Raw genomic sequence first — 16,830 nt, forward strand, 5'->3', positions numbered from 1 at the left:
TGGAGACAGTCATGGGATTGAATTGTTGGGAGAGTTCAGTGGGTTAATATGTGAAAAAACCAAGCACAGTGATTCGTTCACAGTAACTGTTAGTAGGAGGAATATCATCCTTCACAATTCAGGCTGGATGTCACCTCCTCCAGGAAGCCACCCTGAGTGGTGTTATAATTATCCCTTTGTCTGTCTTTCTCCCACACTCCACCGTAGCCCCAAGGAGGGATCGTGCTGCCTTTTGCTCATTGTTGTATTCCCAATATGGCTGGTTTAGTGACAAATATATTTTAGGTGAATGAGTGGGACTTGTGAGAGCACATATCCAAGGGCTCTGGGGCCAGTCCCTCAGCGCTGTCACTCACACACTGTTTGGCTTAAGCTCTTGGAGTTGCAACAACCGTCCACCTGGATAAAGTGGAGCTGAAGTGAGAAGGAAATGAGACCCTCTGCACACTGCCTGGCCCACCAGAGGTGCTCCATAAACATTCATTGTTGCTCTGCACTTCCTGCTTTGGACTCCCATAGCCCCCAGCCCATCCCCTACCACAGCACCAATCACACTCGTGTCTGCTGCTCTGTCATCCTCCCCAGACAAACAGTAGGGTCAGCAAGAGCAGGGCCTTTGCCTCAGCCATGCAACTATCCAACACCCAGTCCAGGGCATGATTCAGATCAGGGACTTGGGAACTGCTTTCTGAAGGACCCAGATGTCTGGTTCCCTTGCCTTCCTGCCTCTACACTGTTGTCCCTGGATCACCTTTTCCTTCTGTCTCAGCCCATGCAACTGTGTTCTTATTGGGCAAAGCCTAGCACAAATGTCACTTTCCTCAGGATATCCTTCCTGAGCAAACTGACGCTGTGACTTCTGTCTCCTTGGAAATCTTCCATCTCTGACTGCTTCTACCACTAACTTGTCACTTTCACATAAGCTGTCCAGCTTGGTACCTTTAAGTTCCTTGGTTTGTTTTGTTGGGTAATTCCTCTCTTTCCATGTCACATTCCCAGTGAAATTTTGTTTTCCAATGAGGCTGATGGCATTTGCCAACATTTATCATTAGGGGAATGGTGGTTCCTCCAGACAGCTGTATATAGCACATGGAACATGGCATGTACATATAGAATTCTATTTGTTTCCTGTCTACTTCAGAAGAGGATTTAAAAAGTGGAGTAAGGTCTGTAATGTAGTTAATGGTATTGTTCCAATGACAATATCCTGGTTTCAATATTATACTACCAATATATAAAATGTCACCATGGAGGGAAGCTGGGTGAGGGGTACATGATACCCTTTGTGTACTATTTTTGCAACTTCCTGTAAGTCTATAATTATTTTAAAAATAACATTTTATAAAAAGTAGTTGAGGGACTTCCCTGGTGGCACAGTGGTTAAGAATTCACCTGCCGATGCAGGGGACACGTGTTCGAGCCCTGGTCTGGGAAGATCCCACATGCCGTGGAGCAACTAAGCCCGTGTGCCACAACTACTGAGCCTGCGCTCTAGAGCCTGTGAGCCACACCTACTGAGCCCGTGTGCCACAACTACTGAAGCCCACACGCCTAGAGCCCGTGCTCCGCGACAAGAGAAGCCACTGCAATGAGAAGCCCGCACACTGCGACAAAGAGTAGTCCCCACTTGCCGCAACTAGAGAACGCCAGCGCGCAGCAGTGAAGACCCAATGCAGCCAAAAATAAATAAATAAAATAAATTTTTTAAAAAAGTAGTTCAGGCTGATTAAACATAGAAAACTATATTAAATATTAAAACAGTAATATCTGGATTAGATGGGACATACAGACTTGGCTGTGCGTGCTTATTTATCAATATATTTTATAATATTAAAAGTTTGGTGACAACCTAAGTGTTCAGCTGTAGGGGATTGTTTTTTAGACCAGTGATGCCACCCATACTGTAGAATTCCATGCAGGCATTGGAAAGCACCAAATAGAAATGTATTTATTGTTTTGGGAAAGCTTTACCAATATCTTGGTGAGTTAAAAATACCGCATGATATGTCGAGTCTGGAAGAGTATTCACCAAAATGTTAAAAATGATTGTCTCAGGTCGGTGGGATTGCAGATGATTTTTTATCTCCTTTTGCTTACTAGTATATTTCCATTTCTCTACAATGCAAATATTATTTTAAATATTTTAAAGAGAATAATCAGAAATTATCTAGGAGGAGGAGAAAGTTAATAGTACCAGAGTTGGGAGCGAGATAGCTATAGAAATTGAGGTCCTGGCCGACCCAGCAAAAGGGGAAATGGGACATTATGAAGTTCTCCTTGGAGGGTCTGAGGTTTTCCCGTAAAACGCGGAATTCCCCTATAGGGCTGCACTGAAGGGCTGCAAGCGCTAGACTAGACTTACAGCTCTAGTTTAACTCTTCCCTTCACAAGGTAAGTGCTCTTGAGCAACACCTGCCCCTTTCAGAACCTCAGTTTTCCCATCTGTAACACAGAAGGGAAACGGACCTCAAAGTCTCTACGAACTTTTTCATCTCCATCACGTTCAATTGCTTAACGGTTAGCTGGCCTAATTTTTCTCCGCGCTCTACCGAAGACAGGGGCAGAGAAGGACGTGTCGGGGGCGGAGTTAATTCCGGTAGGCCCCGCCCCTTCTAGCCCCACCCCTCGGGCACCAACCCCCGCCCCAGCCAGTGCACCCTTGACCCCGCCCCCAGCCCGTGCGTCCACCGGAAGTGCCCGCGCGCGGGCAGCTCACTTCCGCCCGGCAGGTGACAGTCGTGGGGCTCGGAGCTGCCGGCGGCACGGACGCACGGGGAGAGCAGGGGGACAAGGCCGCAGACATTTTACTGCCGCGTCGAGCAGCGCCGTGGCTCCGGGAGCCGTTCGGACCTGTGGGTGAGGAAACGGGAAGCCTGACGAGGCCGGAGAAGTGGTGGGGCGGGGAGTCAGGGGTCTGAGGTGAGGGGTTTCTGGGGTCAAAGGTCACGGAGAGGACAGGGAGCTGGAGGGACTAGAGTGGCTTCCCAAGCCAGGACGAGGCAGAAGGGCTGCGGGTTCATTCATTCGCGCCTCCTTGGCCGCCGGCCTGCACCCCAGCCACCCCAAGTCCGCATTCCCTCCCAGGGCGCCCTCCCGGAGAGACTCCTAGACTTAGGCCTGAGGGAGCCTGCGCCTGGCCAGACAGGAAACTTCTCTTTGGGTACTGGTTCCCCCTGCACAGTCACCCCCGTGGCTATCCTGAGGCCTCCTCGTCGTTCAGGGCCTTATCTCTTTGCCAAGGTTCAAAAAGGAAAAAAAGAAAAACTAAGAAATGGCCTGGCGCAGCCTCCTCTGGGGTGGGGTTGGGCTTGGTCTGTCCGTAGGCGCCTCACGGACAAGTTAACTGGGGACACCTGTAATAATGCCAAAAGTACTGATGGAAATGCTAGCTACTGGTTACTGAGCTCCTCCTACTGTGTACCAAGCCCTGTGCTAGGCACTTATAATGCCTCATTTAAGCTTCCCAGCAACCTTTGTGAGGTAGCTACTGTTGTTATCCCCATTTTATCCACGAGGAAACTGAGGCACAGAGAGGTTAAATCACACCTGTAAGGTCAATTGGGTAGTATAGACAAGAGCCAGGGTTCCCACCCAGGCTCTCACGGACCTGTAAGTGCAGAGACAAAGGAGAGGCTGGAGCAAGGTTGGGGTGTAGGGGCTATTTAATATTTTTAGCTACCATTAAATTTGCACCTATATAAAGATGTAGCCTTCTTGCTTCTCGTCTGATCTTCATAAGGAGTATTTGATTCACTTTCTTCAGGATGAAACAGTTCTGTAGGCTATTGCTATAACTGATTACCTTTCAGGGCAAGAGAGGAAGTTTTTCCTGACTATTGAGAACTGTGAGACATAAAACAGGCTGGCCATGAAATGAATTTAAGAATATCCAGGACTTCCCTGGTGGCGCAGTGGTTGGGAATCCACCTGCCAATGCAGGGGACACGGGTTTGAGCCCTGGTCCGGGAAGATCCCACATGCCGCAGAGTAACTAAGCCCATGTGCCACAACTACTGAGCCTGCGCTCTAGAGCCTGTGAGCCACAGCTACTGAGCCCACACACCACAACTACTGAAGCCTACGCACCTAGAGCTCATGTTCCACAACAAGAGAAGCCATGACAATGAGAAGCCCACGCACCTCAACAAAGAGTAGCCCCCACTTGCTGCAACTAGAGAAAGCCTGCACGCAGCCATGAAGACCCAACACAGCCAAAAAACTAACTAAAGAAATTAATTTTTTTTAAAAAAAGAAAAAAACAATATCCAGAACCTCTCTTGAGAGTGGTTGAGCTGCATTCTTTTTGGAGTGAAGAGAGGAACCACGTGACCGCTAGGGGATCTTTTGGCCCTGGGTTCTTGAAGAACATTCCCAAGGGAAGGGTCTGTATCTCTGAGAAAAGTACAGGTCCCATGGCTTCTTGACTGGGGAGCCACATCTTGTCCAGGAGCTGGTAAGGTGATTTCATGGCCAGAGGATGAGGCTTTGTGAGTCTGAGCCTTATTCCTTTGCAGAGACATTCACTTGCTCCAGTTCTGCCTCAGTTTCCCTGATAGCAGCACAGAGCTGCTGATTTCCTACCCACTCCTAGGTATTATAAGCCTTAACGAACCCTTGAGGGTTTCCACATGCTTCTGAAGAAAGCTGTGATATAAATATTACTGTAGTGCCTGTTTTTAAACTCTATGATCTGTTCTCCTAGTTCCATTGAATTCACGGAAACTTAATATTGTCACCTTATCCCCGTCTTTCCAAGGGAGGATTTGAGATGAAGTGACTTGTCACAGATGGTAGGAACATGAGCAGAGCTCAGAGCATCTGGCTCCCTGTCCTGAGTTGAGCCTACCAGGCCTCTTCGACCTCTTAGAGCAGCTTCATGAAGAGTGACTTCACTAGTTTACAAAGACTCAGATCCCTTAGAGGTTGTGTAGAGATTATCTGTTGAGTGTGGTTTGAGCAGAGGCTTCACCTGAGCGACGTGAATATCTTAGAGGTGTGATGGAAAAAGCACTCCTCGACTCCCCATCAGTTAACCCTGGGTTCCAGTCCCAGCTCAGCAGCTTCTTGGTAGTGTGACCTGGAGCCTTCTTTACCTCAGCTCTCAAATAATACCTTCCCCTCCCCACCCCCCCACCACCGAACACTGGCATATGTCGGGGCTGGACAAGGACATTTGTCAGAGCCTGTTGTGGTGGTGGGTGCCTTGACCCTAGGCAGTTGATGCCCACTGGGGGCCTGGTTTTGGGGGTGTTACTTCTATCTGCAGACAGAGACCTTTATGTACACAGGACTTCTCCCATCCTTCTTGTTTCACTTCCTAAAAGTGTTTCAGAAGAAATTCAGTCTGTTGGTCCTCCTGGCTCTGGGCTTGGACTTTCATCTTTTTCTAGTCATCCTTTGAAGCTGTTGTATGTCTTGACTGCTCACTTCCTGAAAACCCCCACGCCTGGCACCAAAGCCTGATGTGCTGATGGTGAGCAAACATTGCTTGGTTATGAGTTTCGCGCTTTGGTGTATTTCTGAAAGCTAAAGGGGCATCTGTTGCTTGTAGGTATTTCTTTTTCTGAACAGGTCTTTTTTTTTTTTTTTTTTGTGGTACGTGGGCCTCTCACTGCTGTGGCCTCTCCCATTGCAGAGCACAGGCTCCGGATGCGCAGGCTCAGTGGCCATGGCTCACAGGCTCAGCCGCTCCGCAGCATATGGGATCTTCCCGGACCGGGGCACGAACCCGCGTCCCCTGCATCGGCAGGCGGACTCTCAACCACTGTGCCACCAGGGAAGCCCTGAACAGGTCTTTTTGCCTAAGATAGGTCACTGATAAGTTATCAGAGCACAGGAATGGTTTTTGTGTTCTTCTTCGCTTCACACAGAGAGGAACAAATAACTCCAGAGAGAGAGTATTACTTGGGCAAGTGGCAAATCCTTTAAAAAAAAAATTCTGCTTGAATATCCATCAGTGGATCCTCATTGCTCTCAGGCTGAAATTCACATTCCTTAGCGTGGCGGTCAAAGCCTTTTGAGCTCTGACCTCTGCCGGGTTCTCCTGCCTCATCTCTCCTACTACTCACTTCCAGCATCTCCCCAAGTTCCAGTCAAACTCAACTGCTTGCCACTTCTGCCATCCCCAGTTGTTTACCTCTGTGTCTTTGCTTTGTGCTGTTCCCACCTCCTGAGCACCAGTTCCTGTCACACACACCCACTTCTTTGCTAGACCACTACTTGGTGCTTCCCATCTGATCATCTCCTGCACCTTGCAAGCCTGAACTGGTTGTCCTGTGGCATTGATCACAGTGGGTTGTCATTGTCTGTGTACTTGGCTGTCTTCTAAGTAAACAGCTCTTAATCCCTGGAGAGGACTTGTTTTAACTGTGTCTCCAGCACCTAGTGAAATATCTGGCACATAGTAGGTGCTCAGTAAATGTCTGGTGAATGAATGAATGAATATCACATTGAATTTTTAGGATTCCTTGACTCCTAAGGAATTCAGAGCACTTCCCAGATGATCTCCTGTCCATCATCATGTCACCCCAGGGAGGTAGGGAGAAATCTGCCCAATGGTGGGAATAACTACTCTCGAACTACTGCTACCACCCAGCCAGCCATCAGAGTGCTTCAGGGCCTCCAGAGACCTGGGGGTTGGAGAGCAGCAGGAGGTGCTGGTGGTAACGGCTCTCCCTGTGTAGTAGTAAAAGTGGCTAACATTTATCAAGCACTTGGTGGGCTGGGTACTGCTGAGGGCTTTGCATGTATTCACTTGTTTTAGCCTCACAAACCCCTCAAGTATGTGACATTGTAATTCTCGTTTTGCAGTTGTGGTATGGTTGTGCCTGTTAGGTTGTGTAGACCCCTTGAGAGCCCATGTTGTACCCTCTGTGGCCACCTTTCCTTTCCCAATCCGTTGTTCTTGAATTGTCTCCTGTTATTTAATGGAGCTGAGGAAGGGCTTGGCTATGGTTCTAGCCTCCCAAGCCTCATGCTTTTTGGGTTTTTGGCCTTGGGCTTGACCTCTGACCTCCATTAAGAGGGTCTCCCTGAAGTTGGGAGGCCTTCTCTAGTTAAGGTAACAGTATGGTTGGTTGACTACAGAATGCCCAGAGGTCATCATCAGCCAGGATGCCTTAGTCATTGATCCATTGTCTCCTCTGTGGACTTGAGCTGCAAGATTTGTAGGTTTGGAAGTCAGGTCTCAAAAGCTTTAAAACTGGGACTTCAATGGCAGTCCAGTGGTTAAGACTCCACGCTTCCACTGCAGGGGGTGCGGGTTCAATCCCTGGTATGGGAAATAAGATCCCACAAGCTGTGTGGCGTGGCCAGAAAGTTTAAAAAAAAAAAAAAAGTTTTAAAACCAGCCCTTCAGTGTTGGTTTTCAGCAGTGAAGACATTTGTTACAGCTGAGCTCTATAGAGGACTAGCCTTAGGTGACATACGCTTTTTTTTTTTTTTTTTTTTTTTTGCGGTGTGCGGGCCTCTCACTGTTGCGGCCTCTCCCATTGCGGAGCACAGGCTCCGGACGCGCAGGCTCAGTGGCCATGGCTCACAGGCCCAGCCGCTCCGCAGCATGTGGGATCTTCCCGGACCGGGGCACGAACCTGCGTCCCCTGCATCGGCAGGCGGACTCTCAACCACTGCGCCACCAGGGAAGCCTGGATGACATACTTTTTATCACACCCTAATTGCTTTTAGGGTCCTAAGCATATTTAGAGTAGAATGACAAAATTTCATTATAGCAAGCTATTGAGTCTTTTCTGTGGTTTTCACTCTTTGATCTCTAAGGGCTGGGTGGCTGGATGTTGAGACACTGAGGACAGAGCCTTCATATGCCCAACATTCATTTATTCGTTTGTTCGTTCCTTCATTCATTCAGTATTTATTGAGCCCTGCTGTGCCCCTGGCACTGGGCTAAATGTGGTGACAGGTAAACAAGCCAGACAATTTCTGCCCTTGGATTGCTTACCACATTCTAGTGGGGGAGAGAGACAAAGAAGAAATAGAAAACAAATGTTATAATTAGAAAAACAGATAAATCATGAGGGAAATGAGGCAGAGCAGCTCACCCCTGTTAAAATGTAAGCCAGATCTCAGGACTCTTGCTTAAAACCCTCCAGTGGCACTCAGCTTATTCAGAGTAAAAGCCAGAGTCCTTACCTTGACCTGTAAGGCCCCCTCCATTCTCTGACCTCATAACCCACTGCCCCCCTCACAGCTCACTCTGTTCAAGCCACATCACTTCCCTGCTGTTCCTCAAACAGGCCAGGCATACTCCCACCTTTGCACTATTTTTTATGCCTGGAAGGCTCTTCCCCAGGCAGTGTCACCTCTCAAGGAGGCCTTTTGTGGCCACCCTGGTTAAATTTCAACCTCCCACTCGTCCTCCCCCACACTCCCTATCCTCCTTCCCTGCTTTCTTTTTCTCCATAGCATTTATCACTGTCTGAGATACTATATATGTTACTTATTTATCTTGCTTGTAGTTCCTGTCTGCCATTAGGATGTAAGTTCTATGAAGGGAAAGGTTTTTGTCTGTTTAATTCACTGCTTCATCCCCAGCATATAAACCTATTTATGGCTCAGTAAATATGTGAATAGGAGTACTGGGCTATGAGGACAGAAAAATACCTACTTAGTGCGTGCAAGGATGGTATCTTTGAAGTGATGTCACCTAAGCTGAGATTTGAAGGATAAATCTAGAAGCTGGAGAGATAATCCAGGCAGAAGGATCAGCAAGTATGAAGGCAGTGAAGAGCTTGTCAACTAGAGGAACACAGAAGGCTGTGGGCCTGGAGGGTTATAGGCGGAAGGAAGGGCCTAGCTGAGCTCACATCATAGCCTGTGTCAGAACCCCCTCTGCACACCTCCCCCAGTAATTTGTTTCCCCACTTCCTGCAGCTCTGGTCACCCTGAGCTGATGCCCAGGGCTGGGGATAGTGATCTGATGGTGATCTGAAGGAAGTGGCCTGAACATTTCTCCCATTGGAGATGTTGCCACCTGACCGTCTACCCTTTGCCCTTTCTTCTCTCTCTTATCATTTATCTACTTACCTTCCATTTACTGTCTGTAAAATGGGCTAGGGTGTTTGGCATTCTCAATTTCAAAATAGCTTGACAACCAGAACAGATGTAGCTCTGACCCTGGCAAACACCATGAAATCAACATTGGGAAGCTGCTCTCTAGCTGAGGTTGGTTTACAAAACATGAAATTTCCCTAAGAGGAGGATTGAGCACCAGTCATTTGAATATTTACTGAGCCCCTACTACTTGCCAGGTACCAGTCTAGGAGCTAGGAATACAGTAGGGAACAAAATGAACAAAATCCTTGTCCTTATGGAATTTCATTATGGAGGGGAAAAAAATAGATAAGTGTTTTATCCTATGTTGGTGATAAGTACTTAGAGGAAAAAACAGAAAGAGGAAAGAAGGATAGGAAGTGTGGGGGATTTGTTGGGGGTGTGTACAGTTTTAAATAAAGTGGTTGGAGAAGACCTCAGTGAGAAGGTGACATTTGAGCCAAGACATGAAAGAGGTGAGGGATACATACACTACCAAATGTAAAATAGATACCTAGTGGGAAGCAACTGCATAGCACAGGGAGATCAGCTCGGTGCTTTGTGACCACCTAGAGGGGTGGGATAGGGAGGGTGGGATAAGGAGGGTGGGAGGGAGATGCAAGAGGGAGGAGATATGGGGATATATGCATATGTGTAGCTGATTCACTTTGTTATAAAGCAGAAACTAACACACTATTGTAAAGCAATTATACTCCAATAAAGATATTAAAAAAAAAGAGGTGAGGGACTGGGGTGGGGGGGAGGAAAGAAATAGGTGCGGGAGATTAAGAGGTACAAACTTCCAGTTACAACATAAATGAGTCACAGGTATGAAATGTACAGCGTGGAGAATATAGTCCATAACTATGTAATATCTGTATGGTGACATATCATAACTAGACTTACAGTGGTGATAACTTGGAAATATGTATAAATATCGAATCACTATGTTGTGTAAAAGGAACTAACATAGTGTTGTAGGTCAATTATACTTTAAAAAACAAACAAACTTACAGAGAAAGAGATAAGATTTGTGGTTACCAGAGGTGGGAGTTGGGGGAAGGGGAATTGAATGAAGGCAGTCAAAAGGTACAAGCTCCCAGTTAAAAGATACATAAGTATTAGGAATGTAATGCACAACATGATAAATATAATTAACACTGCTGTATGTTGTGTATGAAAGTTGTTGAGAGTAAACTTAGATTTCTCATCACAAGGAAAACATTTTTTTTCTGTTTTATTTTGTATTTATATGAGATGATGGATGTTCACTAAACTTACTGTGATAATCATTTCATGATGTATGAAAGTCAAATCATTATGCTGTACACCTTAAACTTATACAGTGCTGTATGTCAATTATATCTCAATAAAACTGGAGGGGGGAAAAAAGATGAGGAGCTGAGCCATGAGACTTTATAGAGAAAGAGCCTCCTTGGCAAAGTGAACAGCATGTGCAAAGGCCCTGGGGTTGAAACATGCCTGTTGTGTTCCAGGATCAGCAAAGAGGCCCGTATGGCTGGAACTGAGGGAGTGATGGGGAGAACAGTGGAAGAAGAGTTTGAAAGAGATAATGACAGGGAGGGTGTGTGTGTGAGAGACAGAAGCGGGTATGCATCTCATAGGGCTTTGTGGGCCATGAGGCCATGGTAGGGACTTTGGCTTTTACTCTGAGTGAGACAGGGAACCATTGGGAGATTTTGAGCAGAGGGGTGCCATTGTGTGATTTAGACTGTCATAGGACCATTCTGGCTGTTGCCGGGATGGGCTGTCAGGTGCAGTGTGGAAGCAGCTTTGGTAGCAATCTCAGTGGGAGGGGATGATGGCCTGGGGCCAGGTGGTAGTGATAGAGCTGGTGAGAAGCCCCCTTCGTGGACTCGGAATTCATTTTGAGGTTAGGCCCGACAGGAATTACTGATGGATTAGATATATGATATGAGAGAGAGTGTGTTATCAAGGGTAACTGAGGTTTTGGGCCTGAGAACCTGTCAAAGATGGTTTTGGTAATAACTGGATAATGAAGACTGCAGGATGAGTCAGTTGGGGGATAGGAGGAAGCAAGTGGCAGTTTTTATCATTTTAAGTTTGAGCTGCCTGTTAGCCATATAGACATTCCAGTGATATCAGGCAATTTGAATATATGAGCTGGGAGTTCAGAGGAGAGGTTGGGCCTGGGGATGTAAAGTTGTGAGTTGTCAGCACATAGATGGTACTTAAAGGCATGACACTGGATGAAGCAAGCAGCTGGAGGAGGGAAGAGGGCCTCTGGGAAAGGGCAGAGGAACCAGGCCTGAGCCCTGGGTCACTCCAGGTGTTGAAGGAGAGGGAGAGGAGGAGGAACAAAGGAGACTAGACAGTGGGGTAGAAGGGAAAGTGGAGAGCATGACATCCTGTAATCCAAGGGAAGAAAATGTTTCAAGGAGGATGGAGTGATCAGTAGCATCAAATGCTTGTTAGCATGAGACTTGTCATAAGATCACTGCGTCTTCTGCTGGCAGGGTCCAACTCACCCTGGCATCCAAGGCTGTCTTTGAATCTCATCCTTCCCTGACTAACCTCATCTGCTCCTTTCCCTGCCATGATCTTGCCTTCAGCCAAGCAGGGGTCTCACAGACTCCTAAATATGTGTGCTTGTTTTGGCCTTGGATATGTCACTCCTCTCTCAGCATCTCTAACTCCTCATTTTTAAATAGGTTACTGGAGAATTAAATGACACAGGGGCTCTAAATTACTTAGCACAGAACCTGTGCCCCAGCCAGTGTTTGTGTTTGTTTAGTTATTCTCAATTCACTCCCTGTTACGTGGTCATCTTGTGGGTCTTCTCCATGTCACCTTCGCCCCACCCTTTCCAAATCCGACACATATTTTCATGTCCAGCCAAGCCCCTTTTAATCCAAGAGGGCTTCCTTTGATGCTCCACTCATCTCAAAGTCTCCTCCTCAGAGCTTTGGTGGCAGTTATCTGGAGGGCACGATTACTCTGCTGTTCCCCTGAAGTCCTTCACCTGCCCTCTGAATCTGTAGGAGCCATCAGGAAAAGATTGTTCTTTGTCTGCTGTGTGTGAGCTCCTGTGTGGGGCGCAGTTGCAGGCTTGGAGCTGATGGTGCTCCACACTGTTAAACATGCTATATCCAAAATGTGACAGATTTTCAGAAAGTGTTCCCAATGTATAGGCGGGAAAACTGAGGTCTCAGGAGCCTAGTTCTTTAGTCTTTGGCCTCTGTTTCCTCATCTTCATTGATTTAAGGATTGTTCAGAAGAAGCCCCTATTATTTCGTTTATTTATTTATTTTTGGCTATGTTGGGTCTTCATTGCTGTGCCCAGGCTTTCTCTAGTTGCGGCGAGCGGGGGCTACTCTTCATTGCAGTACGCAGGCTTCTCATTGCAGTGGCTTCTCTTGCTGCAGAGCAGGAATCTAGGAATGTGGGCTTGAGTAGTTATGGCTCACGGGCTCCAGAGCGCAGGCTCAGTAGTTGTGGCGCACAGGCATAGTTGCTCCATGGCATGTGGGATCTTCCCAGACCAGGGTGCGAACCTGTGTCCCTTGCATTGGCAGGCAGATTCTTAACCAATGCGCCACCAGGGAAGTCCTTGTTATTTCGTTTTTAAGGAACTTTTCCTTGGCAGCAGATCTTTCCATGCATTACTGCTTGTAGATTAGTCGAGAACTGGCCCTTGATGCTAGAATTCAGTCCTAGAGACTCAGTGCTGATAGAAGAACGTTTGCATGTACCATTTGCCTGCCTTTAGTTCCTTTTCATTTTGAGACTTTAATTGCTAGTGGGTCTCAGAAGATTGACTTTGACTAGTCAGTTTTCCTCCAAATCCCAGGAGACCCATAACTGGGTGATCTCATCCAGACAGGCTTTCACTAGGCACATTACCAAGCTTGACATCCCTGCTGTCCAAACTGGATGGGCTGGCCCTAAAATAACCTGTAATTCAACCTTCGAGGGACTCGGCAGGGATGTGTGGCAACATACTTCACATACCATTTAGCCTAGAGTGTGTGTGTTTCTGCCAGGGTTTCATCAGAGAGGAGGAGCTGCCTCACTGGACACAGTGAGATGTGTGTGACCTCATTATGGAGCAGGAGTAGAGTGTGTCGGCGCTACCATTTTCTAGCTGTGTGACTCCAGACAAATGCCTTGACCTCTCTGGGCTTCGGTTTCCTTATATGAAACTTGGGATATTATCAATACCTTCTTCACAGATTACTGTAAAGCTGTTTACGTAGTTTCTGGCCCATAGCACATATCCATCTGTCATTACCACTTCCATCGCCACCTTTGTTTCAATTCTTGTGCCAAGCCCAAAGGAGAATACAGTATTTTCTCATAGTAATTGAACTGGCTTGAAAGAGCCTATCTGAGTTTGGTGACCACATTGTCTCAGAGAGAAAGTCTGAAATCTGGTTTCTCTACTGCTGACTCACCTTTTTTTTTTTTTTTTTCTCACTCTTGTGGCCTCTCCTGTTGCGCAGGTTCAGTGGCCATGGCTCACGGGCCTAGCCGCTCTGCGGCATGTGGGATCTTCCCGGACCGGGGCAGGAACCCGTGTCCCCTGCATCAGCAGGCGGACTCTCAACCACTGCACCACCAGGGAAGCCCCTGACTCACCTTTTAATCTTCAAGGTGGCCTTACCTGTTTACCTGTCTGTAATGTGAACTTGAGTACTGACTTGTGAGGACCTTTTCCTTTTTTTTTTTTTTCAATTTATTTATTTTATTTTTCTCTGTGTTGGTTCTTCATTGCTGTGCGCGGGCTTTCTCTAGTTGCGGCGAGCGGGGGCTACTCTTCATTGTGGTGTGCAAGCTTCTCATTGAGGTCTTCTTGTTGTGGAGCACAGGCTCTAGGCACATGGGCTTCAGTAGTTGCGGCACGCAGGCTCAGTTGTTGTGGCTCGCGGGCTCTAGAACGCAGGCTCAGTAGTTGTGGCACATGGGCTTAGTTGCTCCACAGCATGTGGGATCTTCCTGGACCAGGACTCGAACCCATGTCCCCTGCATTGGCAGGTGGATTCTTAACCACTGCGCCACCAGGGAAGTCCCCCTAGCTTAGTCTTGACTGTCCTTGAGCAGGTTTCTGAAAGCTATTCATCAGGCAAGGGTTTAACAGTAAAATTCAGCACTGAAGTTGGAAGCCACCAACACAGACTTTTAAGGATCAGTTTTCCCTGCCCGGATATCCTTGAATTCAGAGATGGGTCTTGGGAGCTGGATCAGACCTTGTCAGATGTCTTTCTCCCCGTTTCGCTTCCTCAACTTCTCTGGCTGGTCTCACTACACCGATAGTCTCCCTGGTTCCATCACTGGATGCCGATGGCGTGCAGTCCACTGTGCTGGTGCTGCCAACTTCATGCTTCTTGTCCGACTGCAGAGTATGGGCTGCTCTGACATGAACCACTGCCCTGAGACTAGAAAAGTCCTCCCCTGGCCATTGGCTGGCCATTTGGGGAATTGCTTGGCTTGTTACTGTTTTCCCTTCTACTGAAGACCTAATGAGGTTTGCTGACCCTGGCTGCATTCTGAATTTGTTTTCTTTTTTGTCCCCTTGGAAACATTTTCTGTCGTGCTCTGTGAATGATCATGCTCCATATTCTCTTGTTTGATACCCAGGAAGAACACTCTGGTGAGGAAGTGGATTCCACCTCTAGCAAGGAATCATAGAACATGAGATGCAGGAGGGATCTTGTCCTTTAAACTTTGTCTTCAAACTTTTTTCTGTGGAACTATGGGGTGTCTGAAGGGCCCCTGGTGAGGAGGGGGAAAAGTGGGCATAGTGAAATGAGTCAGGCTCTGGGCCCTCACCGTTACTTCAATCAGAGCAGTTCCACTTTTATTTTAAACAATTTAGAAATGGGGTGATGGGGGGTGGGGCTTGAAAAGCCATTGATGTGGTTGAATTCTCTTGTTTGACAATTGGAGAAAGGAAGGCCCAGAGATGGGGGGTATTTGCCCAGGGTCACACAGCTGTTGGTAGCAAAGCTAGAATTCCTGGCAGCCATCTTGGCATTGGATCAGCCGTGCCATGTTTGTGGAAAGTTAGCTGCAAAGCCTCATGTTCCCGGTTTGCCCAGTTGTCGCTGTCTGGCACTCATCAGGGAGTCCTATTGTTTTGATCTATTATGGGCCCTTGGTTTTCTAGCTTCTCTGGGAACCTGTCCTTTCATTTTGTCAGCAAACATTTGGTGAACTCCTGGAATATGTCAGACATTGTGCCAGTCACTGGGTTGACAGCATTAAACAGGAAAGATCCTAAATTAGAGTTGTGAGGAGGGCTATGGAGAAGTCCACAGTATGATTGACTCAAATGTCGAGGAGGCTTCTGCCCCTCTGGGTCTGGAGAGGGGTCCTCTGGGGCAATGGTGTTTGAGCAAAGACTGAAGGAGGAGCCCGGGGGTGGGGATAGTGTTTTGAATTAGATGCACCATTGTTTTCTAAACTGCATTATGTTTAAAAGAGATGATACATGCATAGGATATAAAATTCCCAAGATAAAGGTAAACGATGAAGGGTCAGTCTCTTACCCCAACCATTGGTAATCCAGCTTCCTTTCTTGAGGCAACCACTGTCCACTTTTCTTATTTACCCTTTCAAGGATAGTCCATGCATTTGCAAACACTTGGTATTTATGTTTTATTAATATTTTAATTTTTAATAGAAATGGTAGTATACTACATATAGTTTTTCATCTTGCTTTTTTTCACTTAATATCTTAGAGAGTGTTACATACAAGTACATGTAGAACTGCCTCATTCTTTTTCATGATTGCACAGTATTCCCCATGTCTGTATGTAGTGCCGTAATTTTTTTTTTTAACATCTTTATTGGGGTATAATTGCTTTACAATGGTGTGTTAGTTTCTGCTTTATGACAAAGTGAATCAGTTATACATATACATATGTTCCCATATCTCTTCCCTCTTGCGTCTCCCTCCCTCCCACCCTCCCTATCCCACCCCTCCAGGCGGTCACAAAGCACTGAGCTGATATCCCTGTGTTATGCGGCTGCTTCCCACTAGCTATCTACCTTACATTTGTTAGTGTATATATGTCCATGCCTCTCTCTCGCCTTGTCAGAGCTCACCCTTCCCCCTCCCCATATCCTCAAGTCCGTTCTCCAGTAGGTCTGTGTCTTTATTCCTGTCTTACCCCTAGGTTCTTCATGACATTTTTTTTCTTAAATTCCATATATATGTGTTAGCATACGGTGTTTGTCTTTCTCTTTCTGACTTACTTCACTCTGTATGACAGACTCTAGGTCTATCCACTTCATTACAAATAGCTCAATTTCGTTTCTTTTTTAAACCAGTCAGTCCTCTGTGGGAGGACATTTAAGGTGTTTACAGTGTTTTGCTATTATAAAGGATGCCACATGAGTAACTGTATCTACATAGTTTTATACATATAGAAGAAACTCCTGGAAGCAGAATTACTAGGTCAGTGGGTAAGTACCTTTGCAATTTTGGTAGCTGCTGTTGCCAAATTACTATAGAGGTTGTAGCAATTTAGACTCTCACTAGCATCGTATGAGGGTATCTATTTCCCCACATCAACACCAACAAGGAGTGTTAGCAGACTTCTGGGCCTTTACCAATCCAATAGCTGATGGATGGTATTTCATTGTAATTTCCATTTCTCTTACAAGTAAGCCTAAATCGTTGTATTTCATTTTCTATGAATGGGTCACATCCTTCGCCATTCTCTTTGTAGTCACTTTTTATGTATTAAGGAAAATAAGCTTTTGTGATGTGATGCAACATTTTTTGTGTGTGTGTTTCTT

The 16,830-nt window shown here is 46.6% G+C and overlaps 1 protein-coding gene across 5 annotated transcripts in view; it reads left to right on the plus strand.

Moving 5' to 3' along the window:
- Window positions 1-16,830, plus strand: part of AP1B1 (adaptor related protein complex 1 subunit beta 1) — a 94,500-nt gene that overhangs the window by 38,407 nt on the left and 39,263 nt on the right. For 2 of the 5 annotated variants that reach the window (XM_060310023.1, XM_030860747.2), the window contains exon 1: window positions 2,718-2,856. The exons of 2 other annotated variants lie outside the window; for them this stretch is intronic. The gene's annotated coding sequence lies outside the window, so the exon portion shown is untranslated. Of the gene's footprint in view, window positions 1-2,717; window positions 2,857-16,830 lie in introns of those variants that run through there. One more of the 5 variants, XM_060310026.2, reaches the window with a different exon arrangement.

This window comes from Globicephala melas, chromosome 13, assembly GCF_963455315.2.
Source record: "Globicephala melas chromosome 13, mGloMel1.2, whole genome shotgun sequence".
Lineage (NCBI taxonomy): Eukaryota > Metazoa > Chordata > Mammalia > Artiodactyla > Delphinidae > Globicephala > Globicephala melas.